The 27,957-nt window shown below is 37.1% G+C and overlaps 1 protein-coding gene and 1 long non-coding RNA gene across 6 annotated transcripts in view; both read right to left on the bottom strand.

Annotated features, from left to right (window-relative positions):
- Positions 1 to 27,957, bottom strand: part of LOC127966884 (cAMP-specific 3',5'-cyclic phosphodiesterase 4D) — a 222,559-nt gene that overhangs the window by 116,256 nt on the left and 78,346 nt on the right. The gene's annotated exons all lie outside the window — the stretch shown is intronic.
- LOC127966885 (uncharacterized) lies at positions 12,851 to 16,683 on the bottom strand. Its single transcript, XR_008155726.1, has 3 exons — positions 15,717 to 16,683; positions 15,068 to 15,184; positions 12,851 to 14,267 (listed from the first exon to the last, which is right to left on the bottom strand). It is a non-coding gene; the product is annotated as an uncharacterized LOC127966885 (long non-coding RNA).

The following is a 27,957-nucleotide window of genomic DNA, read 5'->3' as shown; positions in this document are numbered from 1 at the left end:
AGAGGTCAACATCAAGTGGATCAAATGGCCTCCATTCATGCCAGTGGACACAGCTGTGTGTAGAGAACACTAGATAGGCTTAACTAGTCTGGAAAGTCATTAACTCAGTTTTTTAAGGGCCCAAACTAAAATAAATAAAAAACTCCAGAAATGGGCAAAAGGCACCATAAAAGAAGACTATGACCATTCATTCACTATGTTTTCAAAACCTTCTAACTTCAATAGTTTTATGTGATGAACAGACTGAAAATCCTGTGTTGAATTGTGCCTTGATTGTAAACAAACCCGTGATTTAAAAAAAGACATGAACAAAGGACCAAGTTCTTACTGATGCGGTCAGGATCTTCATTAAAAATAAAATTCATCCACTCTTTGCTAACATTGGGATGAGAAGGAAGGCCATGCAAATACAGTTTTTTCAACATTTTGGTACTGAACAGCGTTTTATTGTCTTCGGTGCATCTTTATCGTTTGTTTCATACGTGGACCTATGCATTTGCTTCTCATAAACACTACTAAGACTAAGACTAAATTAAAAATGCCTGCCAAAATGAACACTGGTAAAGACCCATGTCGACGGGAACAGAGTTCATGCACGAAGCTCACTTCTAACGAGCTGATTATCTGAATTAGGGGTTTTAACAAAGAGAGACATGCAAAATATGCAGAGCTGAGGCAGAGACAGTTTATAAGAGACGTGCCGCTTACTCAATCCTCAATACAACTATATAAGGAACACCCGTAACGGCAAAGATGGCGGTTGTGTGCACATGTCCCGCCCCTCCCGCTGGAAAGCCAATCATCTGCTTTTAACAGTCAAGCCGGGAAACATTTAAGCCTATCGTCTGGTTCCATTGACATATGCGCACAGTTCAGGAAACCTTGCGCATGCGTAGTAAAGGTATAACCTGTGGGGAAAAAGGCGTTTTAAACCTTATTTTAGGGATCACAATTCACAATTATTTCTCCGATCACAAATGCAGACATGGTTTAATGTTTCCGCGGCATGATGCAAGCAACAAGTAAAAACAAAAGAAAATCCATAATTATGTCCCCACTGGATGCAACAAATGTCTTGTTTGTAATGGGTTTTATAGTTTTTGTCTTGCAAAGCCAGTGTTATGACCGGGACACACATCACAGTATGGCAAGGGGTAGGGATGCACGATCATGATTTTTCTTGGCCGATTCCGATACCGATTTTTTTACAAGCAAACTGGCCGATTCCGATACCGATTTCCGATTTTTGTTTATCTTTAAGCAACAAACAAGAAAGAAGGAAAGTGTGCATAAACAAGATGTTTATTAGTTATTCAATAGGCCAAACTGGCTTTTGGCTATTTAAAACAATAACTGTAACCATCTGAAATTAACGGCAGAGTAAGTAGGCTAAATTCAATACATACACAGATGGTAGAGACATCAGCATTTAGCTTTTGTTTTTGAATTGGGTTGAAACTATATAGAACTGGCCTTAAATTAAAAGATTAACTGTAATCATGTGAAATTAAAGGCAGCAACTGCATAGTTCTACAATCCAAACAACACAATCAATACACATTCAATAACATGTTTCTTAATCAGCATTCAGTATTTGTTTTAGTTTTTAAATTTGGTTTGAAATAAAAAAAAGCTTTACCAGTGAGAATGAAAAAAGTATGCTATATAAGTAAATTATTCCAAGATGTTAAAATCAAATCAAATCAAATATGTTGGTGCGAATAAAACAGATGCAAAGTGTTTCATTCGTCCAAAAAAAAAAAAAAATTAGGGTAATGATTCACATATATATTTTTTTACTTGAGCCAATGAAAAATAAATAACTATTGTCTCCAGTTAAAAATTATATAGATGTGAATCATTACCCATAAATGTTTTAATTGGATGAAATAATTTTTTTTTTTTTTTTTTTACTAAGTCGATGTATTTTTAAGGTAAAATAAAAATAATCCTCCTATACAGAACTGACATTCACTTCTGTCTTTTAAAAAGTGTATGCAGGTTCTACTTTATAAAAATAAATAAATAAATAAAAAATACAAAAAGCATTTCAGTTTTGTCAGTTTGGTCCGTTTCGTTTCTCATCCAACACGTGAGAAGTCGAGCTGAACATCTCTTCACTGTCTACTACTCATGTGCAGGGTGCGGACCGGTACAGTATAAGCTTGCGCAGCTTTAGTGAATGCAGAAAAGGCGCTCTTATTTGAGCGCCAGTACAACAACGCTTCCTGCTATCTGTGCCTCAGACATGTAGCTCTGCACTTCCAGCACTGATCGGCTGCCCGTGTCCTGTGCATAGATTTCGAAATACTTCCACACAAATTACATGATAGCGAATGATTTCAATGTAGTCTGTGCATGCGGCCGCACTTCCGGAAAAATCGGCCAGAAAAATACCAAAAACCGTCTGATTTCCGATCGTTTTTTTAAGCAAAAACCGGCCGGTTCCGATTTATGGCCGGTCAACCGGTGCATCCCTAGCAAGGGGCGTAACTTTTTCAGTCACACGCTTTTGACATTAGGCCAAACACAACACACTGGATAGCTGGCCAATCAGAGCTCACCTTGCTTTTCAGCACAATGAACTTAGTAAATAAAAATGGCACGTTTCAGAATAGAGGAGAAGCAATAATGCACAGTATGTGGAAAATGTGTTTTTTTAACCTTAAAAAGCATAAACCCACTTCATTACACCAAATACACAAAATCATTTTCATTTCAGCAACATCATATGACCCCTTTAACACAATCATAAATAAGAAGTAGACCACCGAATAGTAATAAAAATAAATTAAGTAAAAAGCTGAGTGAAGGGGAATGAGCTCCAAACTTCCACCAATGTGACCGATTGTAAGAGACAAAACATTTACAAATTGCAACTGTGCACATTCTGGAGAGTTTTACTGAAACTTGAGGAAAGTCTTTCATAAACACTGACCTGCTACTTCTGCATAATCAGCACAAAGATCAAAGTAACCCGAACACACTGCATTTGCTTAGGGAAAACAAACAAGGGAGTTTATTATAAACTGATTTGCATTGCCAGAGGACTGTGCTGAATCTAGAGCGACTCTCGAATTGCCTAGAAATCCCTTGCTAATGATTGAGTTAATGAGCTGATTTCAGATGGAGCATAGAGATGAATCACGACATGACAAGTCTGTGAAAGATCCCAGGCAGGCTGTAATTAAGAAAGAGAAATTAATCTAATTAATTCCAAAAACGTTACTTCACACGGACACATGTCCAATTTTTTGTCAAAACAGCAAACTATTTACATTTTATTAAAAACAATATTATATTTTTTTCTGTGTGTTTCACATATGTGTCAGTATTTTTTTTTTTTTTTTTTGCTCATTAAGGACAGACACTCATTTGTGTGTGTCAATCACACAGTTAATTATGCTGGTGATGAAAGAAGCACAATATCAAGTGGAGTGACGCCCTTCTCAGGTCATTAAGTTCAGCATCGCTGCATGCCATGATGCACGTAAACAGAGGATACATTTCCAAAATGCCAGCTTGCATCACCTAGTTGTGGCAGTTTGCTGACACCTACATCATTACTATTGCAAACAATGCATCCCAGAAGACAACTATATCACCTGATCTCACAGCGACTTGATCAGATCACATGTGAGTGACAGTTGCTGTGCATTCAGAATATGAAACCAATGGACGGAATGGAATAATCCACCACCTCAAGACAAGAATAAAGACAATAGTCTTCAGGATGAGGTCTTTGCTGCCATCTTGTGTTAACGACTGACACTGACCCCCACAGACAAATCCTAAACTGATATGTAATTATTATTTTTTTATATCTAACTTTTGCTTTTGTGTATTGCATACAAATACTCATAAAAACAGCATAAAGATATAAATTAAACATGTGTTTGGTGTATGCTGTAACAAAACAGGAATGCAAAAATATCTGGCTGCAATTCCTTTGGTGACCAACAGAGAACAGACTGGCATCACAAAGAAAGATTTGTCCTTCAATTCGATTGCTTTATGAAAAGGTTACACATACCTGATGCAATTCTGGCCGAGACAGCACAACTCGTGCATGTGACAGCATGAAAAATATCTAGCCTGTGGTTCGTTTTTTACATAGGGTGACCATATGTGCCATTTATACAGGACACATCCTGGCCATGATTCTAATATTGCCTAAACTATCCAGAGTATTTTGACCAATAACATAACCATAGCAGATATTGTACATAAACGACCAAACGTGGCGTATCACACGTGAGAAGGTGAAAAGAATCAGTCGATCCAAATATGTGCATGTGTTTGTTCATTCATTTAACTTGAAGGTGCGCACCAATCATAGTACCGCAAGAGCAATTTGAAAGCATAAGGAGCCGTCTGCTCTGCTTTCTGTAGTTTCTGTAGTGAAATAATGTCATACAATGATCACTCTGCACAGTGCTAACAGCCAAAATCTGGGTATTTTAGGCAATGCAGAAATCCTGGCAAGGGTGTGTCCCATAAAAATGGCCCGTATGGTCACCTTATTTTCAAGCTGCACTGCATGACTTTTTACTACAGTATTTTATTACATATTCAGATAAAATAGATTTATTTTAGTTTTTACAAGATGGATGTGCATGTAAAACAGACAGTGTTGCTATGCAGTTGCTAGTGTGTTTTATCAAAAAGTCAACAAGGCTCTTGCTGAAATCCTGATTTGTAAGTCACTTTGGTTAAAAGTATCTGCTAAATGAATAAATGTGAATGCAGATGTTAGTCTCTATAATAATCTGGTCTGAGTCTGTTGATTGTTTTATCCACTGCCGGTTCCCATCATGCATAAAAGTACCAGGACAGCTTTTGTAAGGGTTTGTTCAAATCACTAACCTGAAGTATGAGCAATAGTGTTAGCAAAAATTCAGATTTTGTTCACAGATAAGGGGTGACAACTGCTCTGTGCGCTTACATGTCTATTGTATTTCTTGAATACAGAAAATGTAAATTTTTATGAACATTTGCAAAAGTAAATTAATCAAACTGTCCTTAGTGAACGTGGCTGCAGTCTGTTTCTGTAAAGTGCTATTGATGTGCATGACTCACATCCCAGATTCTTGAAATTGCTGGGCCCATGGAAGCACTGGCTCTTTTATTTGAGAGCGGACTGATTGAATCTCACAAGGCATAAAAGCATTGCCAGATTATTAATAATTACTAGGGATAAATCTGGAAGAATCTTTTGTAGTCACCATGAACACAATGGCACATGCACTGCAAGTATGTCTTGGTAAGGATGCGTCAACGCATTTGCATGAATTTTTTTTTTAATAAAAATAAATAAATAATTCACACTGACTGAAAGGGAGGGCCCGTGGCGTTACTTTAAATGCTTTTTTAAACGACACTATAAATTAAAGCCAAAAATCAGCACTCAGTGTAGTTTAACAACTACATAAATAAATAAACAGGCATGAATTATCAATTTTCATTAAAATTATATATTTATTCCTTAACTGATCTACAATTCTCTCACATTCAGTTTTTTGTACTGCTTATTCACCATAAAAGTAACACTAATGTCCTCCATGGTCATTTTTTCTTTATTTGATAACCATTTTGACATAGAAGCTGGCACCAAAAATCTATTCTAACTAGGGGTATGTGGGTCTAGTCGACTAAACGGTACAGCTACTACTAGTCGACGCTACAAACAATAGTCGATTACTCGACAGAAAAACAAAAACAAAAAAACAATTATCATTCAAATTACCATCATTTAATTTTACCGTTAAATTACCATTGTTATTTTTAAAACATTTTAAATAAGTATAATAATGTCAATTACGTCATTCACTGCAACCCACTGCGTTGGTGGTGCAGGATGTCCAGGCGCTTTCCGAAATTCTTTTGGCTTTCTTTGCGTTAAGTCTTCAGTTCCCGCAGAGTGCATTTTTTCAAGTGCAGGAATTGTTAATCACCTCAGGTCCTGTCTTCCTTTCCTTTGTTTTTAAATTATATAGCCTACATAATGAAGTATGTTTTTAAAAGTTCTTTTAATGCTATTCCTTGATAAAATTTCCTATTTGAAGGAATATGAAGATGAAGAATTCTGTCAGGCTATCAATCGATTTTCCATTGTTCTTCATTTCCCCAGCTGATTTTAATAAATAAGCATTGGCTGACATTTAGTGTGGTCTTTTTTTTTTTTAAACGACCACCTAAAATTAAATGATGATAACATGAGGAAAACTAAGGCTACGGCATAAAAGTGACCTATTTTTATCAGAATTAATTGAGGGATTTGACAGTGTGATCCATACAGGCCTCGACATTAAGCTCTGACATCCTTCGGACAAGTAAACCAGTCATTGATTTGTCAGAGTAAAAAAGTTACTTGTCCAAAAAAAAAAAAAAAAGTGTTTTTTTGGCGCAAATGCAACTTATTCTGAAGCAATAGTCTCATCAGCACTCTTTCAGGTATTAATTTAATCACCATATTTGTGATATTTTCCTTAAAGGGATAGTTCACTCTCAAATTAAATTTTGTTATGTTTTAGCTTACCTCAAGGACATCCAAGATGTAGGTTTCTCTGTATCCTCAGTATTTCCCATTTTGATATTTTTAGGTTCAACCGTTCTTGTCTGTGACTCACATAATGGATGTCTATGGTCACCACCTCGAAGAGCATGCACAGAGGAGTCAAAATTAAACAATTCCCCATCGTAAGTACACATTGATGACCTAAGACACGAAACGAGCGGTTTGTGTAAGAAAACGGACAGTATTTATATTGTTTTTACCTCTTGTACACAACCACCAACTGATCTGAGTGCACGAGTTCTTCCTGATGTGACGTGCGCGCACGCTCTGGCTTAGTCTGCGCAAGCGCGGAAAGCACCGGAAGCCATCTCTCGCGCGTGTACATCAGAAATGTATGAATCCTGTGTGTGCATATGTGAATGTAGTGTGTGCATTTATCTTTATTGAGACTCTTTTGGTTCCATACAGGTCTGACTGATGGGAACAGTCACCACAGATACAGCGACAGGTCTTACCTTCAGCCTCATCAAGAGTCTGCATGTGCTCAGAGAAGGAAATGCGCATTGTCCACTTCCATTTTGATTTTAGCAATGTCAGCTATGATGGGAACAAGGGGCTCATTAAACACTGCAGAAGTTACAGTCTACACTTTAGCTACTTTCATCATGACACCATTCCTGACCTTTGACAAAGTGTAGGTAATAGCCATGCTGTTAATTCTGTGACAAATTCTGATGTTTTTTTTTTTTTCTTGTGCATGAATAAATGAGATTTATTGAGCTTCAAAAACACTGGCAAGAACATGAGGCAGTTCAGTTTACTCATGCAACCACAGCAAAAATGCACATCAAGCTTAATTAGAAGAATAGTTCAACCCAGAGATTCTTGCAACCCTTTTTCTGATACTATGTCTAGTCTATATATATATACTGTATATGGACATATACCATATTTTCCCGACTATAAGTCACAATTTTTTCATAGTTTAGCTGGTCCTGTGACTTATAGTCAGGTGTGACTTATTTATTTAATTTGACATGAACCAAGAGAAATGAACTAACAGAAAACATTACCGTCTACAGCCACGAGAGGACGCTCTATGCTGCTCAGTTCTCCTGTAGTCTACTCTAAGCAGAATATAGCGCCCTCTCGCAGCTGTAGACGGTAATGTTTTCTCTTGGTTCTTGGGTCTAAAAATGCGACTTATAGTCTGATGCGACTTACATATGTTTTTTCCCTCGTCATCACAGATTTTTGGACTGATGCGACTTATATTCAGATGCGACTTATAGTCCGAAAAATACGGTACCAAATGTATTGAAGGGTTCTACAAACTATTTTAGTCATTAAACATACCAATGCATAGTTTTTCTTTATATAAAACAATAGACAGAATCTTAGACATCATACATGTGATTTATTTGAGGACTAGAAAAATACACTAAGAACAATTTGAGCAATGATAATAGAAATTCATTAAGAAAAAATAATTAACTATGTATGCCAATTACAGTACATCATGAGATTGCTTGAAATACAGCATTTACACTAGATGGTAATATAGTCAATTATCACGTGCTGATGTGCTGATGGCCAGTTATAGAGATGGTAATCATACAGATGTGCCATAAAGTCAATAATCACACTATTCTAAAGGAAGGCTTTCACATTGATAGCTTTGATTAGACAGTAATATCATGCTGATTTGCACTCAAACAGATGGTAATCATGCAGATACATCCACATTCCCCATAAAATACACACACACATAAGAAAAATGTTGAAAAATAAAATCAAGGACATTTAGCCACACTGCATGAAACAATATACCACAACAAAATGCATTTGACTGAATTCAACTTGACATCCATTTCCAATATGATGAAGAAACTTGAAGAATAATAATCAGTCAATAATGACCCATTATTTGTACATTCTGTCTATACTTATATATTACTTTCTACATAACCTGTAGTAAAAGCCTCTGAACGAGCTCTACACATTTCTCTCCCTTTGATTTCCCTTTTATTCTGTCTCTTTCTCTCTCTCTTGGTGTGCAGTTAGGCGCATGGGTCACTAGGATATTGTGTACGACCTTCAACTCTGAAGGAAGAGCCCCTCGTACCTTTTTAGCCATGAAGAGCATTACAGTTGGAAGCATTTACTTCCTCTTAGCATGCCCTACACTCACACACTTCTCCCCAGGGAAGAAAACAAGCATAAGTTACCACATCGTACACAACCTCCTCCATACACATCTTGTCCACCTTTTCCTACAGCTCCAACTCAATTAGCTGCTTTTTCTCCCAGCGGCACACACAAGAGAAAAGGCTATGCAGTTCAGACCGCAAAGACGTAAGCTAGAGACATTGAGCTTGTTTTTATTGTTTTCAACACTGACAAAGACGCCTAACCACAGACGTGGCTGTAAAAGATCTGTAGCACAGTGTTCACCCAGCTATTTGCTTAAAAAGTGACACATTCTACACTTTTTCTCCCATAATTTCATTTATAATGATAGTATAACATTTTATATAGTCATATAGCAGATTTCCATTACTCTTTTTCAGCCTGTATCAGACTCCTAGTATTACATAAGTTTGCTACTGTACCTGTAAGGTGATAAAGTGTGTGTACGCTTATTTTCATATTGATGTATAAACCTACTCTGTATATACTGTACCATTAACCATGTGTGTTAACAGTACCTTAAGGCTTTTATACAGATCAACTATACAATACATACTGTATTTTTAATCCGTCTATATATGTGTATATCTATAATATATGTGCTGTACCTTATGTGAAACTTCAGAATCCAGAATTGGATAGATTTTGTCAGTTACTGTAGCAGCTAGTGTAGTTATCATAATTTTACATCATAACCTCACAATAGGAATTGTGCTGTCAATACATATGATGTGAAAAATCATTTTAGATCCATGATTTATCTTTCCGTCTGATTGATAACAAATCGCATCATTCCACGCTCCTCCTTAGCATCATCAAACCACGCGATTGTTATTGTTTTGGTAGTGCGCCCTCTAGTGGCTGGTCCTACAACCTGTACCTTTAAAGGTGCCATATGCAAAAATGTAGGTAAAAATATCCATAACATGACCTACACGCATCAAAAGAATGAGAAGAAATAAGGGCGATGATGTCATTAAAAAAATGTCAAGTTATAGTGCTGCAGAGATATCAACCTTAATTAGCATTAGCATTACTAGCCCCGGCCCGACAGGTGTCGTAATACCAGTTTTGGCCATGGGAGGCGGTATGCGGCCAACATAACCACCAGCCAACCTGCAATACGCGAATAACTCGCACGGCTTGTGGGCGTGTACTTGATGTGGAAAGTACAGCCCACTAGTTCATTTCAGTTCAGGGAAGAGAGCGTCACCCGCTACAGGGAAACAACCGCGCTCGGAAACACAAATCAAGAGAAAACATCGGCACTGCTTTTAATCACTGGAGACAACTGAAGGACCTGAAAGAAATGAGGTTCGACTCCGATCTTGCAACATTTCTTTTGGATTGGTAAGTTAGATGCTGTTAGTATTTTGCTAGAAGTTTGTTTTATATGTTTGTGTATTTGTTTTCGGGAAGTTATAAAATAGAAATGTATCGAAGGCTGTTCGATAAACATGCTAATGTTAACGTTGGCTAACCGTAGCTGCGTTTGATAATTAGCTAGCTATAACTTAACCTTACCCATTTTATTATATAGGGCTGTGCATGTCTTTACTCATGTACAGTCTTGTTCAAAATAATAGCAGTACAATGTGACTAACCAGAATAATCAAGGTTTTTAGTATATTTTTTATTGCTACGTGGCAAACAAGTTACCAGTAGGTTCAGTAGATTGTCAGAAAACAAACAAGACCCAGCATTCATGATATGCACGCTCTTAAGGCTGTGCAATTGGGCAATTAGTTGAAAGGGGTGTGTTCAAAAAAATAGCAGTGTCTACCTTTGACTGTACAAACTCAAAACTATTTTGTACAAACATTTTTTTTTCTGGGATTTAGCAATCCTGTGAATCACTAAACTAATATTTAGTTGTATGACCACAGTTTTTTAAAACTGCTTGACATCTGTGTGGCATGGAGTCAACCAACTTGTGGCACCTCTCAGCTGTTATTCCACTCCATGATTCTTTAACAACATTCCACAATTCATTCACATTTCTTGGTTTTGCTTCAGAAACAGCATTTTTGATATCACCCCGCAAGTTCTCAATTGGATTAAGGTCTGGAGATTGGGCTGGCCACTCCATAACATTAATTTTGTTGGTTTGGAACCAAGACTTTGCCCGTTTACTAGTGTGTTTTGGGTCATTGTCTTGTTGAAACAACCATTTCAAGGGCATGTCCTCTTCAGCATAGGGCAACATGACCTCTTCAAGTATTTTAACATATGCAAACTGATCCATGATCCCTGGTATGCGATAAATAGGCCCAACACCATAGTAGGAGAAACATGCCCATATCATGATGCTTGCACCTCCATGCTTCACTGTCTTCACTGCGTACTGTGGCTTGAATTCAGAGTTTGGGGGTCGTCTCACAAACTGCCTGTGGCCCTTGGACCCAAAAAGAACAATTTTACTCTCATCAGTCCACAAAATGTTCCTCCATTTCTCTTTAGGCCAGTTGATGTGTTCTTTGGCAAATTGTAACCTCTTCTGCACATGCCTTTTTTTTAACAGAGGGACTTTGCGGGGGATTCTTGAAAATAGATTAGCTTCACACAGACGTCTTCTAACTGTCACAGTACTTACAGGTAACTCCAGACTGTCTTTGATCATCCTGGAGGTGATCATTGGCTGAGCCTTTGCCATTCTGGTTATTCTTCTATCCATTTTGATGGTTGTCTTCCGTTTTCTTCCACGTCTCTCTGGTTTTGCTCTCCATTTTAAGGCATTGGAGATCATTTTAGCTGAACAGCCTATCATTTTTTGCACCTCTTTATAGGTTTTCCCCTCTCTAATCAACTTTTTAATCAAAGTACGCTGTTCTTCTGAACAATGTCTTGAACGACCCATTTTCCTCAGCTTTCAAATGCATGTTCAACAAGTGTTGGCTTCATCCTTAAATAGGGGCCACCTGATTCACACCTGTTTCTTCACAAAATTGATGACCTCAGTGACTGAATGCCACACTGCTATTTTTTTGAACACACCCCTTTCAACTAATTCAACTAATTGCCCAATTGCACAGCCTTAAGAGCGTGCATATCATGAATGCTGGGTCTCATTTGTTTTCTGAGAATCTACTGAACCTACTGGTAACTTGTTTGCCACGTAGCAATAAAAAAATATACGAAAAACCTTGATTATTCTGGTTAGTCACATTGTACTGCTATTATTTTGAACAAGACTGTACATCTCATCAGTAAAGACGCTCCTGTAATTAGAAGTATATCTCCAGCACGTGTGTTCAGATCAGGGTTGACAGGTTTTCACAACAAATCCTGCCCAGTTGCTTCTCAAAACTAGCCCAATCCCACTTCCAGAAGGTTCCCCGATAAAACATTGCTTCCCGGGGTTAAAATATACGTTTTTTTAGCAGGGTTGCCTTGGTATAATTAGCATTTTAGGGGCTAAAGATCACGTTATTTGTATTGGGGTCGCTGCGACCCGCAGACATGAAAAACAACCACCACAGACTTGGCAACACTGGTTGGCATTTACTACACAGAGCCGTAATTCACTGACAATCTACACAAAATCGATGTTAAAATCGCAGGCGATTCTTTGTCGATCTTGAAAGCGATTTTGTGTTAGTTGTCGGTAGACTACGGCTCTGTGTAGTAACTGCCGCTCCACCTGAACCAGTGTTGCCAAGTCTGCAGTTGTTTTTCATGTCCGCGGTTTGAAGCAATCCCAATTCCAATAACGTGATATTTAGCCCCTAAAATGCTAATTTTACCAGGGAAACCCTTCCTAAAAATTTATATTTTAACCACGGGAAGCAATTTTTATCGGGGAACCTCCCGGAAACGTGATTGGGCTAGTTTTGGACTAGTTTTAAGAGGCAACTGACCAATTCACTTTATTGAGGCATACTGCCCCCCATCGGTTCACTCTAAAAATGGCTGGGTTAAAAATAACCCAATTGGCAACCCAGCACTGGGTAAATATTGGACAGAACACATGCTGGGTTAAAGTAACCCAGCATGCTGGTTTACACATTTTAACCCAGCAAGCTGGGTTATTGAGAAAACCCAAGATAGAGTCATTTTTACCATTTGTGGGTTTGCATTTTTATGATTCTGGGTTATTCTTGCTGGGTTATTCTCATAATTTCACTTTTGCTTAACAAAGCAATCATGGACTAATAAATAATGAAGAATACAGGTTATTTAGACTGTTAAAAAATATTTTTAATGCCATCTGACATTCAAAAATATTTACCAATGACAAACAACATGGAATTTTCCCTTTTTTTGTTTCCAGCAAATGCAAAATAAATAAATAAAAATCACAGAAATACAGTTGCAATAAATAAGAAAATTATTTCTGAATGACCTGTGTCTAGCTGTTTAACTATTACATTTTGAGATTTTTAGCTATTTAAATACACAGTGAAATGACATTGACAATTAACATTCTTTAAATTTAAATGTAAAATCATTTAAAGATGTCCTTAAATTTATATCAAGTATATAAAGACTCCTACGTAGGTAGATGTGCACTGCTTAGGGTAGTTCAACATATAGTTTACCCAAAAATGAAAATTCTGTCATTTATTACTCAACTTCATGTCGTTACAAACCCGTAAGCCCTTCGTTCATCTTCAGAACACAAGTTAAGATGTTTTCGTTGATATTCGAGAGCTTTCAGACCAGGGTGAATAATTAGTGACAATTTTCATTTTTGGGTGAACTATTGTCAAACACTTAAGCTCTGAAGCAAAGATCTACACCTGAGAGCAGTGTACTCCGTTGTAGAGCCTGTCTATGGAAGGACAATTTTCAAAAGGAATTGCTAATTATATTTTCAATTGCGTTTTGCACGTGACAAATTGTGACAATCCAAACACAATTGCAAATCTTGAACAAAAACACTGTTTCAAAAACACTGAACAAAAATTACGGTTTCAGTTTAGTGACTGCCAAATTTCAAATGGAAAAACAAAGTCAGTTTGTAGCTGTATTTTCCATGTATTATGAGTAATAAGCCTGTCATATTGATCAAATACTGCATCATAGCAGCTTTACAGTATTAAATAGGAAAATAGTGTGTAATAATGCAAAGGGACAAAAGTAAACACTCAGTTTTCAGTTAAAGTCAATTCGTCATTGATTCAGTGATGTATCGTCCCTCTGTGCAATCAAGTGGATGATATCGCTTGATATTAATTGTCCCCAACTAAAGAAAAACAAGGAACCAAAACTCTATCGGTGACAGAATGGAGAAAAATCCTTTGGAGAAACCAGGCTCAATTGGGGGCCAGTTCTCCTCTGACGAGACGAAACCAGTAGTTCATTTCCAGACTGCAGCAAAGTCAGATTGTGCAGAAGAATCATCTGTTTCCTGTGGTCTTGTCCTGGTGCTCCTCTGAGACAAGGTCTTTACAGGGGATCTGTATCTGGGGCTCTAGTTGTCCTGGTCTCCGCTGTCTTTCAGGGCAGTAGAGGTCCTTTCTAGATGATGATCTCCATCTGGTCTGGATACGTACTGGATCCGGGTGACTGCAGTGACCCTCTGATCTGGATACCGATTGGATCTGGTGGCTACGGTGACCTTGGAATAAGAGAGAAACAGACTAATGTTAGCATAGATGCAACATAAGAACAAGTACATGAGGTTTTATGAATTACCATGTCTGTTTTTTCACTGTGTCGCACATGTTACCTGCCAAAACTCAAATGGAATCTTTAGCATCTGAATTTCCAATGACTCACATTGAAAACTGTCAATTTTTGTCAGAGGTGGGACCATACTATGGAGAGTGTTTGTATTGGGAGGTGACGTCACTCAAAGACAACTGTGCAAAATGCTTTGAACAATGGAGGTTATAAGGCACTACTAAAGGCAGCTGCCGCTCCGAGAGATGTGTGATAAAGAACAGACAGTGCAACCCGGATCTCCCTATATTCTTGGCACCTCACACAATAAATAATTCTGTCATTTTTACCCCAAATGCAGCTACTATCACCCGCTAAATGTTAGAGCCACCACATGGTACTATTGGTCAATATTCACCATTAACCAAATGCTTTTCACCGGAGGAATAAAATATAGGGTAAGATGCAACTAGGTAAATAAGAGTAGAACTGCAATGTTGTTTGCTGACGTGCATCAGAGTGCAAACAGTGAGAGTTTTGGGGTAAAAACTACAAAATATCTCCCAATACAAACACGCCCCATAGTATAGTCCCACCCTTGACACAAATTGACAGCTTTCTGTGTAAGGCATCTGAAATACAAATGCTTTTCAATTGAGTTTGGACTATTTCACAATGTATATGTCCACATGTGGAAAAATACAATTAAATATACAATTTGCAATTCCTTTTGAAAATAGTCCAGAATATCCTTACCTGTCCATTGATTATGATCAATGCCTGAGAGATCTGCTGTCATTTTTAAATCGCCAAGACAATTGGATGGGGTTTTGTGGACTCTGCTCAGTTAAGGAATTCCATGTTTGTTCCAACCTTTAAAATAAAGTTGAAAAAAAAGAAAAAATACAAATTGTTTTAATAACAGTGATTCAGTTCAATTAACTGTGTGAAGTTAATCATGAAATTGACCCATCATGACTATGAGTTAAATTCACCTATGAGTTGGTCTACAGAAGCAGAATATGATATATTGATTGGCTGAAAGGTGTGCTTTCAAACTGTCTAATCAATGGGATGTTCCAGTCATTATAAATCACAGTTTTATGTTAATATGCTGGCTATATCAAACACACACAGTCACTGGCACAGATAAGGGAGATCACACTGCATGCGCGCACACAGACATTTCTATGACAAGTCACGTAGGTAAAACAGTCCATATATAAAAACTTATAGATGTACCAAAGTGATAAGGACAAGTCAAAAACACGATCTGGAAAATTAATATATGATGTTTACGCTCATAAATTAGGTACATTCTGGTGCAGCTTTAACTATATGGTTAACGTTAGTTGATTATCACAGACAAACAATTATGTAAAATGTATAATAAACACGAACTTACCGTTAGACGCCTCAATAAGACTGCACTCGACGAGTTTTTCTCTCACAAATGTATCCATGCGCTTTTCTGACAGGAAAAAAAAACACATTTTGAATTATAATTTGTATGTAAAAAGACTTTATAAACCACAAAAGCATCAAATCACTTCACTAACGCGGCCAACGTCACTCGCTGTGCGTGCGCGCACTTTGAAATGCCCTGAGACGTCGATTCTTTTCCGGGAATCACTTTGTTCGAGAATTACTGAACCGGTTTACTTGAACCGGGTCGTCGGTTCTTTTAGACCTGCGGTCCGACTATATTGTACGTAATTTGTATGATTTAAATGTCGATATGGACAACTGCAGGCGTTTACATTAGAGCAGAAAGTCGTATTCACTTTTTGAACTCATTTGACTCACTTAAATATCAAATTCGCTTTTCAGTGTCAGAAACTACTTTTTCCTCTATTTTCACAGGTATTCGCATATTTCAGCCATCAGTCACTGTCTGAAACTTAATAAAACTTTATTAATCTGTCGTCTCAGATACCTTAACACAATTATGCGAGTCGCGTAACGTAGGTTGGCCGTTTGAGGTAAACAGTTCATCATTTAACGTAAATAATGTTGGTCTGTAGACGTTTAACAGTATTGTTGCTGCAAAAAAAAGTTATTATTCTGCCAATTTAAAATAATTATTATTGAAAACATTAAATAAACTTACCTTAAAACAGTTGAAAGCCGTGGCTTTGCCCCGTTGTTCTTCCAAAGTGACAGTTGGGGAGCAATTTAAACATCTTCAAGGCGCGTTAAATAACCCAGCGCTGGCCTGAAACAACCCAGCGACGCAACCCAGCAGGTTTAACCCAACACCTGGTAAACTGAAACTACCCAAAAGTGTTTAAAAATAAATAAAATAACCCAACAAAATGACCCAACAGACTCAACCCAGCATTTTGGGTTAAAAAATAACCCAGCCGTTTTTAGAGTGTTATGGAATGTGGAGTATGACTTGATTTTTTTTTGCCAAACATTACAGATGGCACCTTTAAAGTATGATGACTGTTTTTTAAATATAAATTACAATTTTAAATGTGCAACAGATCTACTTAAAAGTGAGGAATACAGCAAAAAAATAACATATAAATGAGATCATGATAGACTGCAAAACCCAAAGCAGAAACAGAACTGAGGGTGATTAGTATGCCAACCGCTCCACGTTTACCTTCATTTGAAAAGCCAACATGAGCCAGGTGATTGGCCGAGCTGAAATGAGGCTGGATTCAAACTAATCTATTTCCTGCCAACGTCAGTCCAGCTGAAGAGGACGAGGGGAGGGAATCAAGGCCTGTGGCAGAAATGTCTCATCCTCTCTTTTTCACAGCTGCAGTAGTGTAGCGTTATCCCTGGTGTGAGATCTCGTTTGTGTCCTGCAATCGCTTTAACATGCTTCATGACACCATCTGTGAATGAAATGTGCCTTACCCCTGCAAAAGCAGTTGCGAAAGGTCCTGCCGTTTGGAGCTGGATGCAGTCGCTGGTGCTAACCTATCTAAACAGAGGCTGCAGAAGTCCGAGTCCCTGTCCTAAATGGCACACTTCATGTGCACTTTTCGGTCTTGAGGACTTACAATGGCTGCTGTGTGCGTGAGTCCGTTAAGTCCCCTGTGTACCCTTGATTAGTACTGCTGAGCCCGCAAGCCTATGAGCTACACAGCCGAATTCCACATTGCAGTCAAAGCAGCATTACGTCACGAAAGTAAGGATTGTGGAGCTTCTTGGAATTAAAATAGCCACAATTATGAGAAATGACCCACTACTAAGCTGCCTACGAAGCATCTCCATGTCTGCAGAAAAGCAGTCTAGAAATGCTGTTTTCTACAACTAACCAAAAACATGTACAAACCTGTTTGCGATGTACAAATTAGGCTGTTAATGTGATTTAAACTGTAAAAGTATATTCAAAAATAAACAACATAAGGTTCTTCAACATGGAAATAACAATAACCTCCAAATAAGTCCAGCCAAACCCACATTCGGTCCATCTCATATGCACACACGCACGCACTGTAATGCCGGATTTTTTTAAACAAATAGAACAAGAACCAAGAAAAATAATAATAATAATATATATATACATACACACACACACACACTTGAACAAGATTTTTCAACTAATATTTACATTTCAGATTAATTTCAAATTACAATCACGATTTTGAATAGTTTTAGTTTTAGTTATCAATAACAGCACTGATAAGCTGACAAGTGTCATTGACATTTATGACACACAACCAAAGATTTTTTGTACAACATAAACTTGTTAGCTGCATTGTAATTAAACATGCTTCAGAAGCCATGTAGAATGAATGGAGCCAGGTTCCTGTATGCACAGACACAAAAGTTGAGGAATCCATGCCAATAAGCCTGCTCAGGATTGTGGATGTGATTTTGTTATGAGGTAACACTGAGTGTTGGCAACTGCACTTACTCAGATGAAGAAATAATATAGCTTGTCCTACGCACACAATCTGTGCAGGGGATGAAATGCTGCGGGCATATTTCTGCAGTGCCCAACAGTACAACCAAAAGCATACTGCTTCAGAAAAGCCTTACTTTACAAGAACACCAAACTGAAGATAATTGTCTTCATTGCTTTCTGTAGTACAAACACACCTTCCAACCAAATGGGAAGACAAAAATGGCCTCAAGCACATAAGACCCTGTCTATTTCTCATCAGCAACAGTCAGCAGAGCTGTAGTTACTCGAGGCTTCACAGTTTCTCAATGCAAAGCCTGTGTTTTCATGCAATCACAGTTAGTTAAAAGGAAAATTGGACCCTTGTGGTCAAGCCTGCTGAAAAACCAGCCTGTCTCCCCACTGTAATTCAAGACACCGACAACAACAAACAGTCAAGTGCATATGACGGCTGCAGTGTTGTATTTGCATAAACAACCTAGGCAGCTCGGCTCTTGCATTTTGCTCAAAGCACCCTGAACTCAAAGCTGCTCTTGCCTTGATTCAATTCACCACTAATTGGCCCACAGGACTGTCTTAAATGATTCAGCAATGCACAAGCTCATGATCAAAATGAAGATCTGTGAAGCTGGAGGCACTTAGAGGTTTACTCTTCAAATGGCAGCATGCATACTGACCATCTGTTATTGAATAAGGCAACATTTTATGGTCAAATGTAAGTGTTTGGATTTGAAATGCCTCCAAAGCCACTAAACAGTTTGCACACGGATATAAAAAATGCACAAAATGTACTAGATTTTCAGATTTGTTGTGGTGATTGTCCGTGCAAAGCTCAATGCCACAATGTTCAAGCACCATTGCCAAAGCACTGCTATACAGTTGCTAATGGGTTTGAAGTGTTTTATAGAGTTGCTAAGATGTTCTGACTGATTGTTTTGTGGATTCTTATCAGTGTATTCAGTATATATGGCTTTAGTCTCTCCTTTGATCCATAATTCCATACTTCCCAGCTATACAGTGGGCAAATAAGTATGTTAACAGTAGTATGTCTTGATACACAGTATTACTAAAATGGCATGCAAAGTACCCAGATGATCAACAATTTGGGGTGAGATTCTGAAATGTGCATCCATTGAACATACAACTGACGCTGGTAGGTCATGCAAAAAGTAAATTTTGTATGCATCTTAACTCAAGCTTAGTGCGTTACTGTCAAATCTGTATAAACTTTAAACAAAAGAAAAATAAACAAGAAATTAACATTAAATTTTATTAATAACTGCACTTAACAATGCAAAACAATAGTAATTTTAAGATTAAATTATCTTCATTTTTAATACCCCCACTGCTCTCAAATGTTAGTCTGGAGACCTGCATGCATTTATGTTTTAGTGACCAATAATAACCCTACTACATACACTATATATACACACTATACTATAATCATATAAAACATTATTTGTTTTAACACAACCCTACATGGTGGTCCTCAACACAATCTCATGACAGTTTGTAACTATTTAAAGTTTTGGCAAATTAGTGGCTAATTTGAATAAATATATATTAATCATATCAAACTAATTCATATGAACCCACCACTTTGTAAAACAGTCAAGGTTTTCCACAAGATAGGGTTGGAGGTCGTTCAGATGGGATGATCTAGTCAAATGTGCAATATACTTTGGCCGACCTTCATATTAAAATCTCTGTGAATGCAACGTGTGAACGCAGCTTTGATATTCTGGGATACTGTCCCCTACAGGGGCAGCGTGTTGTGCCATCCCTGGATCGTTTGACCTCAAAAGGAGTCCAAGAGACATACAGATGGCTGGAGAGGAGAGGGCACTTAGAGCCATTGTCATTTAGTCTGCGTTTTTGTCCTTCCTCAGCTCCCCTGCCTGTGTGATAAAGGTTTTGCATCACATAAACGGATCACCTTTGCTGCACCAAATTTAATTTCACACAAAACCTCTGCATTTCTTTCTCTTTCATAGCCCACAAATACAGTTCATGTGATTTGAGTCTGTAATATGGTACAAAGTGCTCGCCTGTTACGCAAATAAAACTTCTCTGTAATTTTATTCTGTCGTGATGCATTCCTTGGCTTCAGTTAGTTAGTGCAAACTTTAGAATCTCATTAACCAGCGGGCAGCAGAATGTGACCATCCATCTTAATCTTCAAGGTCTATGCAGAGTTTATTTTCTAGTCTGGTGCGTTTCCATCACCATGACACAGCACTGATTTATCTGTGCTGTGAATGCTGGGAATTCTCCCACTAGGAGGATATACTACTGTTGTTGCATACAGGATATTCAGCAACAGTATGTTAGCATGTTGTAGGCTAGTATATTCAGTATAGTGTAAATCTTCATTATGCACAGAATACTCAAAATAAACACTACCTTTTCAATCTGAAAAATTTACCAGAATAAATGACTGCTGGAATATTTGACATTTCATTACTGACATTTTATTCAGTACCAAATGTTAAGCGATTTTTACACAAAATTAGATTCAAATACAAAAAAAATATAATATAATTTACAAATGTTGATTATATTGATTTCAGTCTATTCAATTTGAAATTCCTGCTGCAGTATTTAACATTTTATTATTGACTTGTCTGATCAGGCTATTAGAAGAAAAAATAATAATAAAACAAAAAAAAACGAACAACTGAATACAAATTTTTAATAAAATATTACAAAATGTTATTTAAAAATATAATTAAAACTTTGATTTCAAATTTTCAATTAAAAAGAAAGAAATGCTGCTGATATTTAATAACTTCTTATTAGATGAGACTACTGAATGTTAAGACATTTCTAGACAAGATTAGATTAAAAATGTAAATAAAACAGTTCAAATTATAGTTTAGAAACATAATTTAATCCTTGCTTTCAAACAATTCAGTTTTACAAAATAAGAAGAACAAATGACTGCTGCAATAAATGCAGTTAGAATACAGATAGATAGATAGATAGATAGATAGATAGATAGATAGATAGATAGATAGATAGATAGATAGATAGATAGATAGAATTTTTGATGTTGATAATTTGATTGATAATATAATTTAATAGAAATTGTGGTGGCACTGATAACTCATAGCGCATGGAATTCATTCTCAAGGAAAAATACAAAATAAATAAATAAGACATCTGCCAAAAACTTTAAATAAAATAACCTGTAAAACGGTAAATTCAATCACAGTATTCCGATCACAGGCATAGAATTACTGCGCACCAGCCATGACTCACATTGAGAACGTTGTAAGGATGTTATTTAAGCTCATTTAAAAGTCAGTCTGCTGAAACATGAATATGTATGAAAGTCATAACCATGTTTTACAGAGGGCGTTGCATTTTACCTGCACCAATATGTACAGTTTCACAGCTCTCAATGGCATAAGTGCTTTTCCAAAAAAATGATGAATATGAAATTGCTGCAAAGAGCATGATGATGAGGATAAAAAAAAAACAGCTTTGTAAAATTAGATACATGATTCATCAAATGTTGTGACCTTAAAAGACATTTAATAGATGCCCATGAGAATTCCAAAGGTCACAGAGTCACCACAGAGAAATGCTATGACTACACAGTGCTTAATTCTATTCTGTAACTGACGTCAATGCTGTTGCACCTTAAAACAAAACAGACGGCAAATTACATCTCTGAACTGAGACTAACGGCGTACGAAATGAAGGAAATGTGCTAACATATGCATGATCCATGGGAGCTGGAAATGGTGCATCTGATGGGTTTGCATATTTTAAAATGCCTCTCTCATACTTTAACAGTGTTGAGCTGGTGTGTTTCATTAACAGTCAGTGTCCCGTGACATTTGCAGTCCAGGCCAGTGATAGTCCATGAGGTCCAGGGTGAAAATGTCCAGAAAACATTTTCAGCCATGAAAGCTGCCAGAGAACGAGGGGACATAGCCTACATCCGACATGACAAGCTTATTGTCCATCACCCAGCCCGAAAGGATAAGGATAGGAAAGGAACGAACAGCCAGGAGTTGGAGCTAAGAGCTGAAGTGAGAGACTAGTTCTCTAGTTTCCTTAACTTGAGCTCATAAAGACAGAACTGGTTTTAAAGAAAAATGATAAATTATGGATAGTAGGCCTATTGGTGATAAGCATCTCCTTTCTGTTTCAAAGGGTCTTGTTATGGCTCATTTGAATGTCTGGCTGTAATATTTTTGGGGGTGGCATAGCATTATATATCAGAGATAACTTTCCGGCAACACTGTGAGTTTATTTCAGAAGGTTTAGAATCATTATGGGTTAAAGTGCATCTTCCTCACCTAAAGCCGTGGCTAATAGGTTGCTGTTATAGACCTCCTGGGACTGATGTGCAATACCTGAATGATTTATGTGTGTTAATTGACAGAGTTACAGATGTGAATAGTGATTTTTTTTTTACTTGGGGATATGAACATTGACTGGTTTGCGAATCAATGTCCACTGAAACAAAAGATAGTTTCATTGATCGCTGCTTGTAATCTGTCTCAGATGAGCTCTCAACCAACCAGAGTCTTTACTAACAGTGCTGGACATACTTCTGCCACTAGCATAGACCATATTTATACAAATATTCCTGAATGTTGCACTAAACCAGTTTCTCGATCTGTGGGTTTTAGTGACCATAATATAATAGCAATTACCAGAAAAACTAAAATTCCAAAATGTAAGGTTAATCTAGTACATAAAAGATTGTTTAAGAAATTTATTCCGGAGAGTTTTTTGGCAGATGTGGTGGTATTGATTGGACTGATGTGTATGCTGCTGAGGCTGCCTTAAATATTTTTATGGAAAGATTTATGAAGATTGTTGATAGGCATGCCCCTATGTGAAAGTGTATTGTAAAAGGGAGACCAGCCCAATGGCTGAATGAGAGTATAAAGAGCCTCATGAAGGAAAGAGACAAAGCCAAATCTATATTAGTGAAGACTGGATTGGTGGAGGAAAGATTCAAGTACTGTCAACTGAGAAATCACGTCAATAAACTGAATAGATTGATGAAAAAAGATTATTACATGCAGAGAATAAATGCTGTAAAACAAGATGGTAAAGAGCTCTGGAAAACCCTTAATTAAATAATGGGGAGGAGGACATCTGGAGGGGCTTCCTTTGTGGAGTCAGAAGGCAAGTTTTTGACCAAACCATCTGATATAGTGAATTATTTTAATGATTTCTACATCAATAGGGTCCATGCACTAAGGCAGAATATGGACAATAATGATTCGAATTACCTAAATTTATAAAAAAAAAAAAAAGGTGTGATGTTAGATAAGAGTTGTACTTTCCAGTTTAATAATGTTGATGAGCCGGAAGTAAAAAAATTTGTTGAAGTCTCTGCCCGAACACAGCTCAGTAGGTACTGATATGCTGGACAGTAAAGTACTTAGCCTGGCGGTTGACTATGTTTGCGGTCCATTATGTCAAATATTAAATGCATGCTTAATGAAGGGTGTTTTTCCCACTATTTGGAAAGAAGGTAAAATTATTCCCTTACCTAAAGATGACAGACTAGCACTTACTGGGAAGAACAGCAGACCTTTTACTATTCTCCCAGTTCTTAGTAAGCTGATGGAGAGAATAGTACAGTCGCAAGTAAAGGAATATTTTGAATCTAATGGTTGGAGCACAGATTTCCAACATGCTTATAGACAAAACCACTCAACTTGTTCTGCCCTTACAGTAGTGACAGATGACTGGCTCAAGGAAAGGGATAATTTAAAGATGACTGGTGCTGTATTGCTTGATTTTAGTGCGGCATTTGATGTCATAGATCACAATCTACTCATTGGTAAACTAGAATGCTATGGATTTATTCCAATTGCTATAGCCGCCATATCACCCTGGAGCCCAAGATCGGTTGCCCACTAAAGCTAAGCAGGGTTGAGCCTGGTCAGTACCTGGATGGGAGACCTCCTGAGAAAACTAGGTTGCTGCTGGAAGAGGTGCTAGTGAGGCCAGCAGGGGGTGCTCACCCTGTGGTCTGTGTGGGTCCTAGCGCCCCAGTGTAGTGATGGGGACACTATACTGTCAACAAGCACCGTCCTGCGGATGAGACGTTAAACCGAGGTCCTGACTCTCTGTGGTCATTAAAAATCCCAGGATGTCTTTCGAAAAGAGTAGAGGTGGGACCTCGGCATCCTGGCTAAATTCGCCCATTGGCCTCTGACCATCATGGCCTCCTAACAATCCCCATATCCGCTGATTGGCTTCATCACTCTGTCTCCTCTCCATCAGTAATCTGGTGTGTGGTGGGCGTTCTGGCGCACTATGGCTGCCGTCGCATCACCCAGGTGGATGCTGCACACTGGTGGTGGATGAGGAGATACCCCTTGACTATGTAAGCGCTTTGAGTGTCTAGAAAAGCGCTATATAAATGTAAAGAATTATTATAGATTTTATGAAGAGTTATCTCACATGTAGGATGCAGCAGGTTTATTACACTGGCAGCTGGTCTCACTCTAAGGTCTTGGACTATGGGGTTCTGCAAGGGCGCTGCCTGGGACCACTTTTATACGCCATCTTCACAAATGATTTACCATCTGTTTTGTGTAAAGCAACTGTACAAATGTATGCTGATGATTCCACATTGTATTATGTTGCAAAAACTGTCAGTGAACTGGATTATGTTTTATCAGCTGAGTTAAAAGTGGTTTCTGATTGGATAATACATAATAAGTTGGTGCTGAATATCTCAAAAAACCAAATCAATTATTTTTGGATCGAGTCATAAATCGTCATTAATTCCAAAGATGAGTTTGAACTTGTCTGGGGAACCTATAGAACAGGTAGATAAAGTAAAATTACTGGGCACAATAGTGGATAGTAAGCTGTCATGGGTAGAACATATTGATACCACAGTGAAAAAGATGGGTAGTGGTATCTCTATGGTGAGGAAATGTCTTTCTTATGTCCCCACACACATTGTGGAGCAGGTGGCTAAATCTTTAATTTTATGTCATTTGGATTATTGTCCTCCTGTATGGTCATCTATATCTAAAGGTAAACTAAAGAAATTACAAACGACCCAAAACAGAGCTGCTAGGTTATTAGAACAAATACTATTAGTATGCACTGTCAGCTCTCATGGTTAACGGTGGAGAAGAGGCTGGTTTTTAATACAATTAAGTTTTTTAGAAACATTGTCTATTCTTATCAACAAGTTTTTTTATATAACCAAATTGTTAGGTGTGATCAGGTACATTCTCATGTGACTAGGTCTGTGGATGATGTCCTGATGATGTTACCACGCCCAAAACCAAATGCTTTAAAGAGAACTGTTATTTATCGTGCCATCAATCATTGGAATAATTTCCCATTGAATATAGGTAAAATGAATGGCAAATACTCTTTTAGGTACCATCTGAGAATGCACTATTTAAAATTGTGAGTAAGGAAAGGACATATTTATTTTATGAATGTAATACTGTAATCATTTATTCAGACTAATTTATGATGATGTGTATTGATGTATATAATGTTGTAGTGCTATATTGTTATAATATATTAACATTATGTGATTTCTTTTTGTTGTGGACCCCAGGAAGACTAGCTCATTCACTTTGGTGACAGCTAATGGGGATCCATTTTACAATAAACAATAAACTTTAAACACACATCTCAAACCCTCTATCATTGGTCCAACTTAAGGATAATTCAAAGGGAAGTAAATGCAAGCTAAATCATCATGAAAACACTGTGAGAGGATGCATATTTTTACCAAATATCACCCTCGAAATGAGTGCCTCTCTAATATGTTTCACCATCAAGTGCTTGAGTTTCTAGGAGTAGGTGTTTCATATTTATTCCAGAGGAACTCTGAAGCTCCCATCCATGGCCTGGATCCATACAACATTCAAACCACAGTGTGGGAAGAAAAAAAAAATTCTAAACTAGCAAACTTGCCTACTAGCAAAAGTCACCACATGATGCTAGGAGACTTTTATTGTAATAACTTTATTATAAATGACTTTAATAAAAACAAATTATTAAAAACAACAACAAGTATTATTATTAATCTTGTTTTATTTTAATTTATTAAATTGAACTGAATGAGTGTTAGTGTTAACTATTGTTACAATTAAACTGAATAAACAGAACATAAGAAACTGAACATTAAAAAAAGTATTTTACATAATACATTTTATACACTATTTTTAGTTTAATTTAATAATCACCATCATTTAATTACTTTTTTTTTTCATTTTGTTCAATTTAAACTGAATTATTATAAAAATTCTAATTAACATGAAATATTATTCAAATTATTATAATAATAATATATTCTTATACAATAATGCACAAAAAAGACCAACAACGATTAAAGTTCTCACTCAATGTAGTCCAAAGACATCCTAGATTTACAATTATAAATAACACGCTGCTCTCCATTGAACCAAAAAGACGACTGATTACCCATAAATCTCCATGAGACCTGACAACACCTACAGCTGACAAGAGCAACGATCTGAAGCGCTGGCAGCCTAATGGCTAATCCAGTTTCCCACGCAGAGCACTTCAGCCGTACAGCAGTCTTTCCGAAGGGCAAACTTAACGGACTCCTATTAGCCAATAGCATAATTGATGGCGCCTCCAACACGGAGCAGAAGTCACATGCAGAGAGCGGGGGGTTAATTCCTCATTGAGATGCGAGGGCTTTACGGTGAACGATCGCTCTAATCCATGCGTTTGTTCTGGTTCTACATGCGCTCCTCTTCCCGAAAAATCAAACACTTCAGCTGGAATGAAAGATTAAAGTGGCCTGGTGTACGAGCTGACACAATGAAAATAAATATTCATGAGTTCCAGGTAAGAGAAAACTGAGAACTGTTGAACAAAACTAACAAGGCTTGATTTCTAGGGTGGGAATCGTTAGGACTTTAAGGTTTCTGGTTCCAGTACTAAAATTGTTTTTGTGCGATACTTCTGCAGTGATCCTTGTTTGGAACTATTTTCATTGATGAAATAGAAAAAAAACTGTAAATATTGTGTTTAAAATGTAAATAACTTAATAACTACCTGACTACTTTACTTGTTTATTGAACTAAAATCAATGTGACATTTGCAATCATGAAAATATTCAACAAAATAGCCCCCTTGTCAAGGTGTTACTTAGCTATCATGTTATGAATAAATTAAACGTTTTGAATTTTTACCTCAGCATGTTTCTTCAGAGTTTCTTATATGTGTGCTGATATGCTCATTTGTTTAAGTCTCTCACAAAGAGACAGGCAGTGTGCAGTTGTGGACAGTAACGGAGTAGTTTTACTACATTTACTTGCTGGTTCTAAATTGAGGTAATTAAAAAAAAAATTTAATCCAAATATTTTTATTCAACCATCTAAAGAGATTACATCTGATGGAAAAATAAATTATGTGTTGTTCAGAACATGGTTACTACAGTAATTATCAAAGTGGGAAGTGGCCAGGGGTGATTTACACCACAGACCAGGTTTGAGAAGAAAAAAAAAAATCAATTAAATTCTAATTATATTTTCCTTATTATATTCATTATTTCCTAATTGGCTATTTTGGGAAAATTCCAGGTATTCTGAGCATTAGTACTATCTATCTATCTATCTATCTATCTATCTATATATATATATATATATATATATATATATATATATATATATATATATATATGTGTGTGTGTGTGTGTGTGTGTGTGTGTGTGTGTGTGTGTGTGGATCTGTTCTTTTACACAAGTACTAGATTTGTGTACTTCATCCACCACAGTGTGAGCCTTAAAAGTGTG

This window comes from Carassius gibelio, chromosome B10, assembly GCF_023724105.1.
Source record: "Carassius gibelio isolate Cgi1373 ecotype wild population from Czech Republic chromosome B10, carGib1.2-hapl.c, whole genome shotgun sequence".
NCBI lineage: Eukaryota > Metazoa > Chordata > Actinopteri > Cypriniformes > Cyprinidae > Carassius > Carassius gibelio.
Note: the sequence above shows the minus strand (reverse complement) of the source record. Positions and strands in the feature narration are given on the sequence as shown.